The sequence below is a fragment of the Cryptomeria japonica genome, chromosome 8, assembly GCF_030272615.1.
Source record: "Cryptomeria japonica chromosome 8, Sugi_1.0, whole genome shotgun sequence".
NCBI classification, from domain to species: Eukaryota; Viridiplantae; Streptophyta; class Pinopsida; order Cupressales; family Cupressaceae; genus Cryptomeria; species Cryptomeria japonica.
The window spans coordinates 739,514,314-739,535,750 of NC_081412.1; the positions used below are offsets into that span (position 1 = coordinate 739,514,314).

Sequence of the window (21,437 nt, forward strand, 5' to 3'; positions counted from 1 at the left end):
TTAGCAGTTAGCCAAACATAGGTAAGGGATGTGCATGTTCATTGTATCTTATAATTGGATATCCTCATCAACATGTAATCACTTTTAGTAATTATAATTTTATCCATATAATAAATTTTCAATTTCTCTGTATCATAAATTTTCAATTTTTAATATTTTCCTTCAAGTACAGTCTCCTCTTTTTCCATCATGCTCATGGGTTGGGGAACAAAACTTGAGTATCTAATCTTCCATTGATATTCTTTACCATGCAATGCAACATGTTTGCGTCCAGCAATATTTGCTAGTACCCTTTTGTTAATATTCTGTTAAATTATTTAATGAACTATTTTTTCTTACAAATCATTTAATTTTGACATCATTGATCTCAATGAATAGATATTTCAAACAAGGTTGTATACAATGAGAGACAATGTGTTCTTCATTTACGTCTATGTCCAACATAAATAAGTGTATCAAGATGATATTTTGTTCTGAAAGCATTGGAAGAAAATTTTACTAATGTCATCCATGGGACTTGGAGCATAAAAATCAGCAACTACAGCAAAGGCAGTGCCATAATAAACTCTTAGCTAAAATAAATAGGTTTTGAAAACAACAATTGTCATCCCAATGAAAAAACTACCACACAGCCTGGTCCCCAAAATCAGTACGCGGTTTACAGCTAGCAGCAATTAGGCAAACACTGTAATGGCCCCTCCTTAGGCAGGTCAGTTGACAGATGAGGTTGGCCTATTAGTTGGTTCCCGTAGGCCAGCAGATTGTGTAGGGGACCCATTTAGGGGCTTAGACGGACACTTCAGGGCTTTGTGAGCCAGTTTGGTCAGTTTGGGATATTCTCCTAAAATTTAGGAGGGATCCCTATTTTTTAGGGATGGACTGGGAGTTGTCCAAGACACATCAGGAGACCCTCGGGATCACTCAACAAACTTTTGGCACAGTTCCTATTTTTTAGGAGGGTTCCTAAATTTTGGGAGAGTGCTACCAGTTAGCTCACAGTGGGCAAGCATCTTTAGACAGAACTCAAAACGGAGTCCAGATGAGCAAGTTTGGAAAAAATTGGAATTAATTTAATTATTTCCTAAGTTTGGTTTTAATAAATTATTAATTAAGTGATTAATGTAATCACTTATGTTTATAATAAATTAAAATAAGCCTTGGGCCCTTTTCCCTAGGCGGGGAAATTCATGTGTTATAACTTAACACATTTGGCCCCTTTTATGAATAAAAAACCCTCAAGTTGCATCAATCCATTATGGAGGGTGATTTATTAATAAGCATTGCTTAAGTTTATTAAAATAAATTATGCTTAAAGCAATGTAAGGAGGGAAAGATCGAACTCCCTTTTGGAAGGAAAAATGAGATGAATAAAGGAGAGGTTGAGCACCATTTTCCATTCATTCCAGGTTTCTTAACTTTCATGAGTTTGGTGATGGAGCTCTGGTTGTGAGTTCTTCAGCAATTGGGTCTTCAAGAACGTAGCCTCTTGGAGAAAACAGGTGGTGAACGAAATCCCACTCCTGGTGGATTAGATTTGCAGCACACAATTTGTTTGGGGAAGTAAAAATTTATTTTTTCAGAGGAATAATCTTCAGTCTGATTTGCCAAGGCCGATTTAGGGTATTTTAGTTGCAAATCAGAAGATTCATTGGTGGCTGTCAACGATTTGGTGACTCCTCTAGCCAGCCGTACCATTCCAGCCAGCATACACAATTTGAGGTTGGATGGAAGGATTAAACCCTCCAGGCAGTGATAAATACTGAGTTCACAACTGCTGTAGCAGATCGGGCCATAACAGAACATCTTACAGCAGAGACAGGGTCACTTAGGGCAATTTCCCCCTCCGCAGCAGCCGTACAGCACCCAGCTGGGACGTGGGAGGTCAAGGAGGCACCTTAGTGCCAAAACTGGAAGAGTTCAGCAGTGATATTACTCAGATCAGAATTTCATCAGCAGCAAACGGCTGTCCAGGACAGCAACATTTTGATTGTAAAACTCTTCACAATAATAGCATTGAATTCCCTGGTACAGATTGCTATGATGTTCTTGTAATTTAGAAACAAAATCAGTAGGTAATAGACAGCCTATTACTGAAGATTGGATACAATTGTTTGAATGTTTACAGTAGATGTCAAATTTGTTTTAACCATTGTTCATGGTCTTTCATTGTAAGTTCAGAAATTTCAAAAAAAATTTTAAAAAATCAGAACCTTGCCAGAAACTCAGACTTGCAAATACTATATCCGGAGGTGTCTACTACAAACACAGATTAAGGGACGTGCATGTTCACGTTAAGTGTATAGCTTCCATCGGATTGAATAAAATCAATATATATACATTGATATATGTAAAGATGTGCATATTTAATAAAACATAGATATTAAATGACATGGTCGATATAATCCCGATAACTATCGGGTTGCATTAGTTAAAGTCAACCGATGCAATGGGTGGGAGACGGAGGGTCGTGTCCCCGTAGGGTCATGACTCTACGTGGCATAGAGCCACGTAGAAGTCATGCCCCTACGTGGGCATGGCTCTTCATCTCCCTATACATATCCAAAGAATATCGACAGTATCGGCACGTTGATCAATCACCGTGGCAATCAAACAACCCAGAAACTGTCGACATTAAATAAAGGATTAATGTTACAGATTTATGCTTAGGTATAAATTGAGCAGAACAATATTCATTGCAGTAATTTCTGTTAAAGTCCATCCCTGTTAAAATATAGTAAGTCTGTTATCTTCTCTATCTCTGATCTAATTCCTTAACATGGTATCAGAGCAAAGTTGGTAGAGAAATAAATAAAGACAACTCCTTTCAGACTTGCATTCAAAATCGAAGGAAAGCAATCATGGTGAACAGTGTTAGAGTGGAGGATAGACTTGAAGGAGCATCCAACTTCGTCTCATGGATAATTCGAATAACAGCAATTCTTCAAGAACTCGAATTAGATGCATACATAGAAGAAGACAATAAGATGCCTGAAGATGAGCCAGAGAAAACAACCTGGAAAAGACATAACAACAAGCCTACGAAAATCATAATTGATGTTGTTAAAGATCACATTCTTCCAACCATCTCAAAACTTACTACAGCTTATGATATGTTCAAGACCATTTCAAACTCATATGAAATAAAATAATGAAAGCAGATTGCTAACCTTAAAGCAGCAATTAATGCATATCTCCATGACCAAAGGAGAATGAATTACATCCTATTTCATGAGGATTTCAGAGTTAAAAGACCAATTATCAACTATTGGAAATAATGTAGATGACTTGGAGCTATCTCTAATAGCACTTAAAGGATTACCATCCAGTTGGGAATCCTTTATTTAAGGCATTAGTGCTCGTCCGACACTACCAAAATTCGATCAACTCAAGAATGATTGCACTCAAGAAGAATCTCGGCTAATCACAAGAGGATTGGGTCCAAACAAAGAGGGAGAAATTCAAGCACTACATGCTAACACAAGCAACAAAGGGAAGAAAAGGAAGTTCAAACGGAAGAGAGGAAATAACCACGAAAGCAGAGACTTCTCCAAGATTCAATGCTACAAGTGTGATAAATTTGGACACACTCACAAATTCTGTCCAGAAAGGAAGAAAGCTCAAGCAACCATAGCCGAAGTCAAGGAAGTAGAGAATCCTCTATTTTTCCTAGCCTTATCAAGTGAACTAAACTCAAACAAACATATGTGGATAATCGACAATGGAGCCTCTCGACACATAACCGGACTCAAAGATCAATTCGAAACCTTTGAAGGCCATTCAACTGAAGAAGTTACAATAGGAGACAATTCTACCTATCTTGTGAAAGGAATTGGGACCTGCTCAATTCAATCAAGAACGGGAGTTTCACTACAATTGAAGGATGTTCTTTTTGTACCAGGTATCAAAAGAAATTTAGTCTCCATTTCAGGACTAGCTGATCAAGGATATCGTGTCACCTTCCATGAAGATAAAGCTCTACTCTGGCCTAAAAATTCGAATATAACGAATGCTATTCCCATAGGATCTAGAGATGGTAGTTTATACAAATTATGTAATATTCAAAAACAAGCACTAAATCTTGAAGTATCTAACTCTAATGAAATCTGGCATAGAAGATTAGGACATCTTCGATTTAGTGCACTACCCTCTATGGGAAAGAATACCAAAGGATTACCAAATCTAAAATCTGATCATGTTGGAACTTGTAAAGGATGCGCTCTAGGGAAGAACTCAAAAAGGTCCTTTCCCTCAAGTGATCACAAATCCAAAGTTGTACTAGAACTTGTCCACACTGATTTGTGTGGTCCAATGTCATTACCATCACTAGGGGGTTTCTTGTATTACGTGATATTTGTTGATGACTACTCTAGGAAAACTTGGATCTATTTCATAAAACTCAAGGAATCAAATGAAGTATTATCAAAATTCAAAGAATTTAAAGCCTTAGTGGAAAATCAAACTGGAAAGAAAATAAAAACCCTAAGATCAAATAATGGGGGTGAATACATCTCTGAAAATTTTAGAGAATTATGCATCTCTGTTGGGATTAAGAGGGAGTGTATTGTACCTTAGAATCCTCAATAGAATGGAGATGCAGAAAGAAAAAACAAAACCATCATCGAAGTCGCTAAAGCTATGATGCATGATCAAAATCTACATAACAGCTGTATATATTCAAAAAAGATGTCCTCATTCAATCCTAGAGATTATAACACCTGAAGAAGCCTTTACAAGAAATAAACCAGATTTAAGCCATCTAAGAATCTTTGGTTGTCACGTATATATTCACGTTCCTAACGAAAAGAGAACCAAACTAGAACCCTCCGGGGAAGAAAGGCATATTTGTTGGCTACAGTGAAACCACTAAAGGATATAGAGTCTATATTCCAGGGCGAAGATCTATTGAAATCAGTAGAGATGACAAATTTGAAGATGTTGCTTATAAACTCTCTCTAAGTACAGAAGATGATCAAACCACAGAATCAGATGAAAATCTTACAGTTGAGAATCAGAGCGAGAATAGCATAGAAAATCATGAACTTCAATCACCTAATTTAGCGAATGCTAAAAATCCTAACAACAAGAAAAGACCAGTATGGGCAAGAAAGATGATTGAAGAAAATAATGTGGAACCTGATGAAATCTTCAAAGAGAATAAGAAAACAAGAAGTCAATCATGCTATGTTGCACTCATGACCGAACTTACAAAATCTGAACCATCAAATGTTAAAGAAGCCTTAACATATCAAGCTTGGAAAGATGCAATGATTGAGGAATACCAATCTATACTAAAGAATGATGTCTGGGATATTGTATCTAGACCAAAAGACAAATTAGTTGTCTCATCAAAGTGGTTATTCAAAATCAAATATGCACCAAATGGTAGTATTGAAAAACACAAAGCCAAATTCGTTGCCAGGGGGTTCTCTCAAAGGGCTGGAATTGATTACGAAGAGACATTTACTCCAGTTGCCCGATATACTTCCGTAAGAACAATCATTGCCATTGCAGCTTCCAAAAAGTGGAAAATACACCAAATGGGCGTAAAGACCTCTTTTTTGAATGATATTATTGAGGAAGAAGTATACATAGAACAACCTGAAGGTTTTTCTACACAGGATAGTAACCTCTATGTGTGTAGACTAAAAAAAGCCCTTTACGGCCTTAAGCAAGCTCCCAAGGCATGATATGGAAGAAGAGATAGTTATCTCTCCAAACTAGGATACTCCAAAAATGAAGCAAATTCCAACATATACTTCAAAATATTGGATCGTGACATGTTAATACTTGTTCTCTATGTTGATGAATTGTTAATTATAGGAGAAGATCACCTCACTGCAAAATGCAAACAAGATCTTGTGTATGAATTCGATATGAAAGATCTAGGCCTACTGCACTACTTTCTGGGCCTAGAAGTATGGCAAAAAGAGAATTATATTTTCCTAAATCAAGGAAAATATACCACTGATATTCTGACCAAATTTGGTATGATAGATTGTAAACCTCTCTCTATTCCAATGGAAACAAACCTTCATAAGATCAAAAGTGAAGCAGCAGATTCGGAACCTGCGGATCCTACATACTGTAGACAAATCATTGGATCTCTTATGTACCTAGTAAACACCCGCCCTCATATTTGTTACGCTACCAATGTGTTAAGCCATTTCATGTGCGAACCTAAGAAGATTCACCTAATGGCAGCTAAGCATATTCTGAGATACTTGCATGGCACTATTGGACTGGGCCTGAAGTACAAAAATGTAGAGATACAACTCCAAGGGCATTATGATTCCGACTGGGTAGGCAGTTCCATTGATCGTAAGAGTACAACAAGGTGTTGTTTTAGTCTTGGATCAGCTATGATATCCTGGTTTAACAAAAAACAGTCAGCAGTTGCTCAGAGTTCCATTGAAGCCGAATATATGGCTGCCTCCATGGGAGCACATGAGGCAATGTGGTTAAGGAAATTGCTAGTTGGACTATTTGGGAAACCACTAGACCCCACTATGATTCATTGTGATAATCAAAGCTGCATCAAACTTTCTGTAAATCCAGTCTTTCATAATCAATCCAAGCATATAGAGATCCCATACCATTACATAAGAGATATGGTAGACAGAGATGTCATCAAATTGACCTACATCAGCACTGAAGAGCAAAGTGCTGACATATTCACCAAACCTCTTGTAAAATTGAAAGTGGAATACCTTAGAGGTAAACTTGGTATGATTAAATTATAATGGAAATTTCCAATATTAATATTGTTCATATATGATTTATATATTCATGAATATCTTGGATGCAATATTGCATGTATGTGTTGTGTCATGAAAGGCGACGATGTTTCATGTGAGTGTAAGATCGCTATTGTAAGGTGACGACTTTAACAATAGCTTGATCTGTTATCAAGATTGACAACATTAAGTTGATGTCCCGGAATGTGCCGGAAATCTTGATACTAAATTGCCTATGATGAGTTACTGAGTTGTTATCATTAAATGTTGTTCTGAAATATGTCGAAAATTATAATAACACCTATATCATGATTGACTACATTAATTTGTTGTCTCGGAATGTGTCGGATATCATAATACTAAAATTGGTTCACCTATGATAATAAAATGTTATAATTGTCACTAGAATCAAGGTAGTAATTTGATAAGACTTCAAACAGTTGTTGTCCCAGAGTGCTGGATATTAGATAATCTATATCTCTCTGAGATACGAAGTATTTCATTAGTAAATATTCTGAATGAATAAGCATGTCAAATAAATCTATGTATCTAGAAGGTTGCTCCTTAAAACTCAATTATGAAATTCAATCCTCTTTTGCTAAGAGGGAGTGTTAAGTGTATAGCTTCCATCGGATTGAATAAAATCAATATATATACATTGATATATATAAAGATGTGCATATTTAATAAAACAAAGATATTAAATGACATGGTCGATATAACCCCGATAACTATCGGGTTGCATTAGTTAAAGTCAACCAATGCAATGGGTGGGAGACAGAGGGTCATGTCCACGTAGGATCATGACTGTATGTGGCATAAAGCCACGTAGAAGTCATGCCCCTACGTGGGCATGGCTCTTCGTCTCCTTATACATATCCAAAGAATATCAACAGTATCGACATGTTGATCAATCACCGTGGCAATCAAACAACCCAAAAACTGTCGACATTAAATTAAAGGACTAATGTTACATATTTATACTTAGGTATAAATCCAGGAGAACAATATTCATTGCAGTAATTTCTGTTAAAGTCCATCCCTGTTAAAATATAGTAAGTTTGTTATCCTCTCTATCTCTGATCTAATTCCTTAACAGTTCATTGTATATATTTATACTTGGATATACTTGTCAACATGTAGTAATCACTTTCAGGAATTATTATTTTATTCATACTATAAATACAAGTTCTTTGAATCATTAATATTTTCCTTCAAATAGAATGTCCCCCTTCTCCATCATGCTCAAAAATTAGGGAATAACATATGGGCACCTAATATTCCAGTGAGACAATTATTAGAATAATATTACCATAGTTGCTTATTAATGGTCAATAATGTAATCTTAGTTTAGTTTAGTTAGTTTCTAGTTTCGTCTTCAATTAATGATTGTTTCTCAAGGAAACAATCGTCTTTGTAATCTCTTTAAATAGAACTTTCGTATCTGATGTTAAATATACAATTACCATTACATGGTATCAAAGCGAGTGTGAGCCTAACTCCCTCACAAGAGAGCCCAGGGTTATGAGTTCGAAAGTTACGTCTGAGAAATTCGAAACCTCTGCAAATAAAAAAAAAAATCAGTAATTCGTGAAAAAGACTTGAGTTTTGACAATCTTCTCTTTAGGTCAATAATGGATTCACATCAAAAAAATTGGAACAAGGGAATTTTTGGTTCTGCTCTGCTATTTGGCGAAATGCGAAATCAGTATCAAGCGCACTTGCCAAGGTTTTCGGCGGGGGGAAGCAGACAAGTTTTTGCTACATGCCCGAGGAGCATCTCTGTCTTCAGTCCGCCATGTAAAAAAACCCTGCAAACAAATGATAGGCGAGATTCGGTTTACAGAGCGGGCGAGTTTGGGAAAAATGATGTTTTTAGGGCAAAAAAGGCCGATGCCTTGTCAATCCCCTCCGACGGAATTTGGCAAGTCGTTCGCTCGAAAAATGCCAAGAAGAAGATGGGCGAAAGAAGAAATATGTCTTTAAACTTCGATTGGCACAAATCCACAACCAATAATCTTTATCCGGCAACTGGGGCAAACCTGGTGCCGCTCGGGAAAGTTAGAAATTTTAAGCCTAATCCCAGAATAAGGCCGAGGCGAACATGTATTATCCCGGCTAATTTGATGGATCCCCAATTCCATTTATATAGCGAATGTGGGGTTTTTGCAAAATGGGCAGGAAGTGGAGAAGATACAGGAAAAATTATCGAATGGTGGACGGCCCTATATCCGGGACAGGTAAGTATCACTATCCTGGATAACAATTTTCTTGCAATTTTGTGTGATAATCAAAATACAAAAAATGACATTCTTCATGGTAAGGTAAAATTGTATAAAGGCTATGGTTTTTTTCGATGTGAATGGAAACCGAATTTTAACCCTCATTCACAGAATTTAAATAAATACCCTAGATGGATTAATCTGGGTTCTTTACCAGTCGAATACTTGGATTTTAAAATCTTAGAATATATAGGGGAACATTTTGGTTCTTTTTTGGGCTGTGAAGGACTAGGAAAAGAGGTTTTAAACAAGAATATCAAAATCTTAGTTGAATCTGACATTAATTCCCCGGACTTAGAACCCACCATGATTGTATCGAACAGGGGGGAATGGATCATTCATCCCACATTCTACAATGGGGTTATAAATGAAACTGATATAAGGCTGAAATCTTGCCCAGCTCTGGTAAATAGTATAGAGCAAATGGAAAACCCTCTTTCAGATCAGGATAAAAAAAACACTTCAAATGCTTCCCCTGTACATGATATTAGCCCTCCAACGGCTAACACAGATGAAAATAGAAACAACAAATCCAATAACATTAGTGATCTTGATAAAATAATAGATGAGGCAAACTCTATAAAAGAAGATGCCCTAATAGAGATGACAAAAAGAATATCTGATTCGGTGGACTCATTGAAATGTCCATCTGAAACAAAGTCAGACGAAAATTTGGCTCAAGATAATGAGGTAGATCAAGAGGAAATGACTTCTAGAATGGCTGCCGTTCTTGAGGTATTCGATAATAATGTAGTTGAAAATCTTTCCCCGGAAGAGGAAGCTGAGAAGAGGTTTCTAATTCAGGAACTCTTGGCTTCCATGGATGAGGAAGAAAATACTGAGAATAGGGTAGGGGATATCATACCTATTCCTGTCAATGACTATACAGTAGCTCAGTCCCAAATGGGAGAGGATGATGGTGAGGGAGTGATAGTTTCCCAGCAAACCTTAGGGATAAATAACATATATGAAGGGAAAAACTTTCCTGACTGCGCTAGAGAAGCTAAAAGTAGAGGCAGGAAATCTTTGAGCGAATTAAGATTGCAGGATGGAAATGCAAAAGACCAAGGCAAATTAACAGCCTTCTTTGATGCTGGGAAGGGGAAGGGCCTTCCCACGGCCCCATGAAAATCTCTTCATGGAATGTTAGGGGCATGAATGCCCCTAACAAACAGCGTCTAATTAGACGCAACATTATAAAATGGAAACATGACATCGTTCTCATTCAAGAAACTAAATTAGCCCAGGTAGAAGCTGAGACTTTTAAAAGGAAATTAGGTCTTCTTTGCTGTGAATTTGTGGAAGCCAGGGGAGCCTCTGGTGGTATTGGAATAATTTGGAATCCCCGGAGTATAATATTTCATCCTATAGCTGGTAATAGAAATTGGCTTTTGGGAAAGGTAATTAGCAAACTCAGCAATCTCACATTCACCCTTATAAACATTTATGGCCCGATCCCGGATGCAAGAAAGCGCAGGGTTTGGTCGGAAATCTCGTTTATGATGGAGCTAGATACCTCCTCCCCTGTTATTCTAGGAGGGGACTTCAATGCTATCCTGAATTTATCTGAGAAAAAGGGTGGTATTCGCAGGGAACCACAGTCCTTAAAAGACTTTAGAGAGTGGGTTACTCATAACAACCTGATAGATATAGAAACAAGTAACGGTGTGTATACCTAGTACAATAGAAGATCAGGCTTTACACAAATCGCTGAGAGGTTAGATAGATTCCTTTTTAGAGGGAACTTGAGCGAACTAGCGGTTAACCTCTCAGCTTCGCTACTCCCATCTTCAGGATCGGATCACTACCCTATTATACTCAATATTGAGGGAGAGGCTACACCACGGTGTTGCCCCTTTAAGTTTGAAAAAATGTGGATGCAAAATCCAGATTTCTATGAGCTCGTCTCCAGGTGGTGGTCTGAGGTAAGTTTTCAAGGATCAAAAATGTTCTGCCTTGTAAATAAACTAAAACATATCAAGAGCAAGTTACTGAAATGGAATAGAGAAGTTTTCAGTAACATTTTTGAAACCAAAATATCATTAGAAAAAGAAATCGCTGACCTAAACGAAAAAGTTTTTAGACTAGGAATGGATCAGGATAGCTTCCTCAAAGAAAAGGAGCTTCTCGGGAAATATGAGGATACGTTAACAAAAGAAGAAATATTTTGGAAACAGAAGTCGAGAGAGAATTGGCTTCAAAATGGGGATAGGAATACTAAGTTCTTCCACAACAGTACAAAAATTAGAAGGAACACTAACAGTATTCACAAGATCATGAGTAATAATGGTATACTTCTGGAAGATCAAAAGGACACAACTACAGAAGCAGTGAACCATTTTAAAACCCTGTTCAGTTCGGAATCTTCCCCTAAAGATGCCATTTTAACTTTGCTTAGGAATATTCCTAAGATCATTACTGAAAACCAAAACAAAGCGCTTAGCAACAAATTTACAGAATCAGAAGTAAAATTAGCATTGGGGCAGCTTAACCCTGATAAAGCACCCAGCCCGGATGGTTTTCCTGCTTGCTTTTTTCAAAAATGCTGGCACATTATTGGTAAGGAGGTAGTGGAAGCTTTGGAAGCTGTTAGAAACTCTGGGAGTATTTTAAGGGAGATCAACAACACTTTCATTACCTTGATTCCAAAGAAGGAGGAATCAAGAAATTTTGAAGACTTTCGACCTATCTCCTTATGCAACACAATTTACAAACTTTTTACTAAAATTTTAGCGAATAGACTGAAAGGCATCCTTCCATGCATAATTTCTGAGGAACAAACCGGTTTCGTACCAGGTAGATCTATCTTTGATGGCATTATTATTGCTCAAGAAGTCATGCACTCGTTACAGCAAAATCGATCAGCCGCTATGATGATCAAATTAGACATTAAGAAGGCATATGATAAAGTTGATTGGAGATTTCTGTGTAAATGTTTAGAATCCTTTGGCTTTCCTAAACAATGGATCAATTTAATCTTCGAATGCATCTCATCTCCCAGGGTATCGTTACTTATAAATGGCTCCCCAGCTGGATTCTTCCAGATATCAAGAGGGATTAGACAAGGAGATCCTTTATCCCCTTTCTTATTTATCATTATGGCAGAGGGCCTTGGAAGAATCATTTCAAGTGCTCGAATGAATCAGATTATCAAAGGAATTAAAATTACTAATGGAGTGGAGGCCATAACCCACCAGCAGTTTGCTGACGACACAATGCTGATGGGTTGTGCGAATAGGTCTGAAGCCATGGCTTTCAAAAGGATTCTTGACATTTATGCATTAGCCTCTGGTCAGGAAGTGAACAAGAATAAATCGGAGATCTTCTTCTTTAACACTTCGCAAAACATAGAGACAGATATTTGTAATATCTTAGGGTTTGATAAAGGGAAACTTCCTTGTAAATATCTAGGGATTCCGACGGATAAGGGAAACAATATAAATTCATTATGGAAAGGAATCCTTGAAAAGATGGATCTCAGGTTGGATTCTTGGAAGAACAATGCCTATCTTCGGCTGGGAGGATTACATTACTAAAAGTTGTTATGGCGGCTATTCCGATATACCAAATGTCCTGCCAGCAATTACCTAAAGGTGCCCGTCTAGAAATGGTAAAAAAGATGAGGAAGTTCTTTTGGAATATGAACTCAGACAAAAAGAAATTTGCTTTAATTTCTTGGGATAAAATTAGCCAGCCTATCAATATAGGGGGAGCTGGCATCAAAGATTTGGGGGTTCAAAACATGGCTCTGGGGGCGAAGTTAGTCTGGATAATGTACTCGGAACCGGATCTTAAATGGGTAAGGATCCTCAAAGCTAAATATCTCACTAATTCCAACCCTGATAGTATACTAAGGACGGAAATACTACCAAAGGGTTCCAAAGTCTGGAATTTTATGCTAGAATGTAGAGAGGTGATCAAAGATTATCTAACTTGGGATATTGCGGAAGGATTTGAGGCATTGTTCTGGGAAGACTCATGGGGGGGTTATTCAGCCCTAGACAAAATAGGAATTAGCGAAGAAGGTATAGAACATTGTAAATCAACCAGGGGCAGGTTTGTTAAGGATTATATCAAGCTTATTTCTAATGACCCCGCTTTGGGTTGGGAGTGGAAACCCCTTGATGAGATGAACTTGACAAATGCAGACAAGGAAATCCTCTGGAATAATTTGAGACATAGGCATTTTTCATTACATAGTGGGAAAGACAGGATTATTTGGGCGGGTAGTTCTTCGGGCATTTATAAAGCCAAAGAAGGTTACTCACTTTTAAAACTCAGAAGTGCTGCAACCAATCCTAATATTCCGATTAACCTATGCTGGAATAACGTGGGTCTACCCAAAGCTGGTATCTTCTCATGGGCAGTTTCCCAAAAAAGGATTCTTACTTCAGATTGGTTCTCAAAATTAGGATTCATGGGACCATCGAGATGCCCTCTATGCGAATCTGAGGAAGAAAATGTGGATCACCTGCTCCTTAATTGTAGTTTCAGTCAGAGATGTTGGGATTGGCTTTGCTCAAGCCTTGGCTGGCCGACTCCGAGACCTAGGGACATTTCAGAATAGCTGATTAGTTGGCCACCTCCCCGCATTAAGGATATATACCACTTAGTGTGGCAAATAGCGCCGGCAATTCTCATATGGGAAATATGGAAGGAGAGAAACAGGCGGATTTTTAAAGAATCAAAAATGAGGGTGGAATCCCTTCTAAATAAGATCGAAGCAACAATTGTGGAAAAAGTCAATAATAGACTAAGACATACGCAGGAAAAGTCTATTAATTTATCCAGATGGGATGAGGTTCTTCGATCTAAGTGGATGGGTTTGATAATCCCCCCGTTTATTGGGAGTGGAGGTAAGCAGGCTGATATAGATAGGAAGCTAACTAAATGGGTTCCCCCCCGAAAGGGCTGGGCTAAGCTAAACTTCGATGGTGCCTCTCGTGGGAATCCTGGTATAGCAGGAATAGGGTGTGCTCTTCACCAAGATAACGGTGTTCTAATAGCCAGTATTAATAAGCCAATTGGTTTGGCTTCGAATAACATGGCTGAGTTTTCAGCGTTGCGGGAGGGATTGATTATAGCTAAATCACTCAAGATTAAATATCTAGAAATAGAGGGGGATTCGTCGTTAACTATAAATGCAATCAGGACTAGGGAAGTGACAAACTGGAAATTGAAAGCGGAATTAAAAAGTATTCTGGATTTGATCAAATACTTTGAGGAAATTTCGGTTAAACATATTTATAGGGAAGGCAACTCTATTGCAGACAAGTTAGCCAATTTAGGGGCAGATGGTAATTCGTATGTTTTTAGGAAGGATAGCCCCATGGATTATTGTTAGGTGAGGGCCACAGTCTCCTTATATCAGTATTTTGGTATACTAAGTTTCAGATATATATATATATATACATGTATATATATATGTACTCACATATATATATATGTATATATTTATAGTCAACCCCATACTCATCGGATTGATTCATGTTATATGATGTATTCATATATATATAAATAGATACATATATATATATTCATATATATAGATATGTATATATATATATATATATAATCATATATATATACATATATTCATATTCTCATATATATATATATATATATATATGTGTGTGTGTGTATGTGTGGGTGTAAATAGTAACTTACACAATCACACACATGCATATATACATATATATACACAGAATCCATATATATATGAGTATGTATATATATAAATATATATACATTTATACATGTCCATATCTGAACCTTCATATATGACTGCATACTCTCTCCTGAACGATTCCTTGACTACCTATTCTGTGAGTGGGTGCCAGGGGTGTTTCAATCGTGTAGAGAGGAGACTGGTAGAAATCTGGTTTCTCTGTTCTGGCTCCTGGAGGTTATCCCTCCTATGCGTGTAATTTGAGTTAAGATTGTCCTGGGCAGCGAGGGTATAGACTTCAATAAGGATTAAATCATATCCTCTAAATGGCAATTTGGGTCTGCCAGGCTATGTACCTTCGAGCTAAGGTTTCTGGTTTTTTTTATTTGGTATTCATGATTCTTCATATCGGTTAGAATGCGCTATAATTCTGGAAGGCTGGCCACAGTCTCCTTATATCAGTATTTTGGTATACTAAGTTTCAGATATATATTTATATATATGTATATACATATATATATATATATGTACTCACATATATATATATGTATATATTTATAGTCAACCCCATATTCATCGGATTGATCCATGTTATATGATGTTCTCATATATATATAAATATATACATATATATATATTCATATATATAGATATGTGTATATATATACAATCATATATATATACATATATTCATATTCTCATATATATATGTATATGTGTGTGTATGTGAGGGTGTAAATAGTAATTTACACAATTACACACAGGCACATATACATATATATATACAGAATCTATACATATATGAGTATGTATATATATAAATATATATATATTTATATAAATCCATATCTGAAACTTCATATATGAATGCATACTTTATCCTGAACGATTCCTTGACTACCAATTCTGTGAGTGGGTGCCAGGGGTGTTTCAGTCGTGTTAAGAGGAGACTGGTAGAAGTCTGGTTTCTCTGTTCTGGCACCTGCAGGTTATCCCTCCAATGCATGTAATATGAGTTAAGATTGTCCTGGGCAGCGAGGGTATAGACTTCAATAAGGATTAAATCATATCTTCTAATGGCAATTTGGGGCTGACAGGCTATGTGCCTTCGAGCTAAGGTTTTTGGTTTTTTTGATATTTGGTATTCATGTTTCTTCATATCGGTTAGAGTTCGTAATAATTCTAACACAGGATATAAGCCTTGTTTTAAATCTGGGACTGATATTTCTGGTTTCAGTATCGATGTTTGCAAGACAATTGAGGATTTTACAGAATAGATTAGCATTTGACTTATCTTGATTTTGAGATACCCTGTCTACATCATGTGGGGTTCATTCGGGTTCTTACAATCAATTGAGGAATGGGTGGCAGGTTTTTTGTTGAGGTTTTGTGGAGGGTAGTAGAGGTAATCCCAGACTTAGTCATGGATTCGGATAATTAGTTAGTTCTATTTATGAAAAGCCTCTGGACAATCCCTCTGCCCTTTTGTTGTCTCACTCCTTTCTCCAGGCATATTTATTTTTGTGTGCAGCTGTATATACTCATGATCCTGGCAGATTCAAAGATAGATTATTTCGCATATTAACATATAAATACACATACATATGCATATGAAAATATTTACGTTTGGGAGAATCTGATTTATGCAGAGTTAAAAGCAATTAAGAATTTGATAAATTGTTCCTTTCCATTTGTAGGCAGAATTGTAGCCTGGATAATCTCTTAAATTGAAACCCAAAAGGTTAAGATGGTTTCAAGCTAAGGGATATCCAGGCTATAATCCTCTTACACAATCAGAAAGATGTTATTATTCATTGAATGATTGCTGCAAATTATTATGTTTCCTATGCTTCTAACAGTATGGCAAAGTATGTTGCATGAAGGTTTTGCAGATTCGGGAAACAGGACAGAAGTTAATGCTCGCAGCATTAGTGGATTAGCCAAATTTGGGAAGATGGATTCATCCGGAAAGTGCTGAAAGATTTTATGTACAGAAAGAATCTAAAATGTCTTAATATGTCAGCCTCCATCCCCAGATGAGGATTTGTATAAATGTACAGTTGTTTATAATATCTGATCCCAGAAGGGATCTGGGCTAGACCGGAGGTTTTCTTATCTCCATTCTTTCCTACCGGTGCCCACACTGAATGGAGATGTAATATTTTTATAAAAAATAATAAAAGTTTGGCTTCGGCCTTTTATCGATCAAAAAAAAAAAAAAATTATTTTCGTGGACGTTTTAAAAAAATTGAGGGTTCTATGTATCACAAATCGTTTTCCACGTTTACTCTGATCATCAAAGCCCTTGTTCGAAGGCATTCTTTTTCTGGTTCAAGGGCAAGTTTTTCTTCTAGATGAAAGATCGGATTTTTGTCATTGTTGGCTTGCAGATTTTTCCTATTCAAAATAATGAAGGTTCTTTCATGTTGAAAATTGCGCTTTTTTTTGTGTTCTGAAAATCGAGTGGTTTTTTCTTTAGTGAAATCTTCCGAGGTCATGTCCTTTTTTCTATGGCCGGGTCATTTTCTTGCTCGCACTAAGGATATTTTATGTCACGTTGAGGGTATCGCAGATTTGAGTGGATTCCTTCACGCAATTTCTCACCGAGGTTTTCACGTTTTCCCGATCAAAGTTTTTTTACCACGTGACCTCTGCAAATCCACAGTGGCTCGGTATTTTTTTCTGCTTGATGCCTCTGTGGTCGTTTTCCAACATGAGGGTATTGTTTTTTTCTACAAGCGACGACTTAGGGTTTTTGGGCGACGTCTCTGAGCGTGTTTTTTGTGTGCATATTTTTTATCACGCGCCCTTTATGATCGTGGCGACTTTTGCACCATGGTTTTTTTAGTACACAAGGTCATGTTTCTCTGCATTCACGTCAAGTTTCCTGCAAATCATGTGACCTTCTAGTGTTTTCTTGGCATGCTAGAGTTTGTGGGCCTGCTTCATTCGACCTAGGGTTTTTGGGTTTGATCCTGGGTTTTATATGGTTGGGTCAAAAGTATGGCCACATGAAGAAATATTGCAAGAAACGATTAGTGTCTGCGCAATCCAGACAAGGAGGGTCTTAGCAGAAGGCCCACGTTGCTATGCATTCTGAACAGGAGTCTACCTTCTATGCATTCATGGCCAAATGCCCATCTGATCATGTGAAATCATCTGATTGGTACATCGACTCTAGTGCCTCTCAACATTTCACACATCGTCGGGATTGTTTTATAGAGTACACGCCTTTCACTGATTCAGTGATCATTGGAGGAGGTAAAGAGTATACTGTTATCGGAAAGGGCAACGTGCAAATTCAATTTGGAGGGAGAAATTTAATATTTCTCAATATACTACATTGTGCCTGGCATGAAGCTGAATTTGTTGTCGGTCAATCAAATTATGCATCATTCTCCACAACTGCATGTCGTCTTCAGTTCGCACAAGTGTAGCATTGCTGATAGGGAAACTTGCACTACAGTTGTTGTTGGCCTTGAGGATCATGGTCTTTATAGACTTGTTGATACTAGTGATTCTCAGGAGCACGCTATGGCAGCCAAAAGTTCTTCCATCGGCAATCTCTAGCATCAGCTGTATGGGCACCTGAATGTTCATTATGTCTCTCAATTAGTTCGGGAGGATCTAGTTGTTGGGTTACCTGAGATTCAAACTCTAAATCATGGAGTTTGTTAAGATAGAAAGAAGCATCGAACTCCGTTTTCCAATGGTGACACTTGGAGAGCATCCAAGGTGTTGCAATTGGTTCATGCGGATGTTTGTGGACCGATGAACACTCCTTCAATCACTAGATCCAGGTATTTTCTATTATTCATTGATGATTTTAGTAGAAGAATGTGGGTGTACTTTCTTAAAAACAAGTCAGAGGTGTTTAGCATGTTTTAGAAGTTTAAGGCCTTGGGGGAAAAAGAATCAAGCTATCAAATAGTCACTCGTAGGTCAAACAATGGAAGGGAATTTTGTTTTTCTGATTTTTCCAAATTCTATGCAACACATGGTATTAAATGTCAGCTTACCACACTTCACACCCCTCAGCAGAACGATGTTGTTGAGCGGAGAAACTGCACAGTAATCGAGATGGTCTAGTCTATGTTAGAGCATCAAAATGATCCTAAAAGATTTTGGGTTGAAGCAGTCTACATTGCAGTCTATCTTTTGAACCGGTCATTCACATAATCTGTTAACAACTGATTCACCCCCCCCCCCCCTCAGTTGTTCACCGGTTATCCTAACAATGTAACACATTTGGATCCATCAATATTTATTATTTGCTAATATCCTTTTGTTGTTATTGTACAAAATTATTTAATGGATGATAGTTTCTTATAAATCATTAAATTTTGGCATCACTGATCTCAACAAATAAATATTTCAAACAAACAAGTATGAAATGAGAGACGATATGTTCTTAATTTGAATCTATGTCCAACATAAGTGTATCAAAATATAATGACAAATTTGTAGGTGGTCCAATGTTATTATGTTGTGAAGCTTTATGTAAATATCAATTATCCAATATATCAAAAATATGTTACATAATTTAAGGAATTGTTTCTTACGTGGAGCATTTTTTGTTCTCAATCTTCTACTGTGCATTTGTCACCATGTGTTTTGCCCTTACCATGTGTTACTCAAATATTTTGTTCAATCATATGATCTCTAAAACAAAAGCATTGATTTCAATATAACCGTGTTTGAGATCCTCCACTAATGGGAAGACCAGCAATAGCAGCATGAAAACATAAACTAAGATTATTGAGCTCATCAATGTTGCTAGTTGCCTAGCACTATCAATATCAACCTACACCTCTCACAAAAATCACAATGGGCACTTCTTATTGTTGATGTGTTTTTTATGCACTTTGAACACAGAATAAAATACTAAGTATTCGATCCTCTCTTGAGCAAGGAAAACTTATATGCTAAATGATATGATCAAATAAGGTAACCCCAAGGTTTCTTTAGTCAGGCCTTGACAATGCAAATGGATAGTCTCAATTGAAATGATGTGATGGGCTGGTAATCACAAAGGGACTTACGTTTATGAATCACAGCTGAAACTTCCTCCTACACTTACTCAAACTCAAACAAAAGACAAAAGGAAAAGGGTTTAAAGAATCTATTCTAATCCTAAGGACGATGATAATAATGAATAATGCTCAAATAGACAAACTCCTTAAAACCAAGCTTTGCTTCGTCATGATAACAACTACACAAAACTAATGGATCTCCTAAGGTAGTGAATGATTTTCATTATTGCAAATATCCATTCAAATATCCAATACTAGCGTAACTTGAACAAATATCCACAATTGAACTTAGCCACAATAACAAGGTTTGGGCTAAGTTTCAATCGTAGCTTACAATCAGCAAACCACAAAAAGTATGAGTCAACGAATTTATCATATATCATTGCATTGCTCCATCAAGATCAATGAACTTTAACAAAACTTGTAAAAGTAGAAACCATGCAACGTGTTGAAAAAAAAACACAAAATCCACCATATCTTCAATGAAAGTAGTATGCTTATTCCATTAAGCCTTGGCAACAATCTTTGTCTTCCCTTATACTCTACTCCTACTACCAACTATCATTCTACTATTGAACTATTAACCTCCTATTGTATATTAACCTTTACAAATGAGAAGGTTATGCCTTATATAGACATCCCAATTACTATTTAAAGGCCAAGATTGATTCAAGATCAATGACCGAGATTACAAGATTAAACCCTAATTACGGTTAAATATAACTAACTCCTCAACCAATAAGACCATTACAATGCTTAGGACACATGTCCTCCTTTGAATGTGGACCAATGAACAATGAGGTTAGGTATATTGAATTCAATGCCCTTCACTTGTATAGTTGTTGATGAATCAAGTTCAATGCACTTGGACACCTTGATTTGGAATTATTTGATTGGTTGAATGTGACTAGGCGCCAACTCATCATGCTTATCTTGTAGACCATCATAAGAAGTGTTTGTCTTTCAAGCAATATCTCTTGATACTCAACATTTCCAATTGCTTGATGAGATGGATCATATTGCCAAATTGCATTATTTCACTGATCAAGTTTCTAACTTTTCTTAACTCTTTGAAACTATCTGCTTGATCTTCATGTGTGGTCGTTGCAAGTGTAGCCTCCATTTGCACAGTCTCTCCTTGTCACCAACTTGCAAATGATATCCTTGACCAGGATTACATACTTGTTTAACTGACCCTGATCTTGGATTTTCGAAGGAAATTCAAGATTGTTATAGCATCTTCCATTTACAATGTTAAAATGTCTTTCATGTCTTAGTTCTTGCATTAGCATTGTTGCTTTCTTTCATTTGCTTCTTCACCAGCATCTTTGAGGGTGTTGATCTTTCATTTCATCCTTGAATCCTAACTCCTTCACTTGTGTTTGTCCTTCTTCACCTTGAATGCGTTGATCTTATTCTTCCTTTAGCATTTCACCTCTTGTATTTGCTCTTTCATGATGTTGATCTTGTTGTATGTTGTTCGCCATGTGATAGAGTCTTCCTTGGGTCTTGGAATGCATTTCCTAGAGTTTTGATCTTCTTTTCATGCTTGGATTCCTTTTGCACTTTCATCTCCATGTAGTTGTTGAATCTTTCATCCGCATAGTTGAGCCCTCTTCATCCTTCCATCCACTTCCTTGCAATCATTCGTTGTATCTGACCTGCAAGGAAAAAGAAAATACCTTAAATTATAAACACAAATGAGAAGCAATGTTTAGCA

General features: G+C 36.9%; 1 protein-coding gene across 2 annotated transcripts in view; it reads right to left on the bottom strand.

The window, feature by feature from the left end:
• The window catches only part of LOC131061447 (protein SUBSTANDARD STARCH GRAIN 4, chloroplastic), a 277,450-nt gene that overhangs the window by 212,095 nt on the left and 43,918 nt on the right, over positions 1-21,437 (bottom strand). The gene's annotated exons all lie outside the window — the stretch shown is intronic.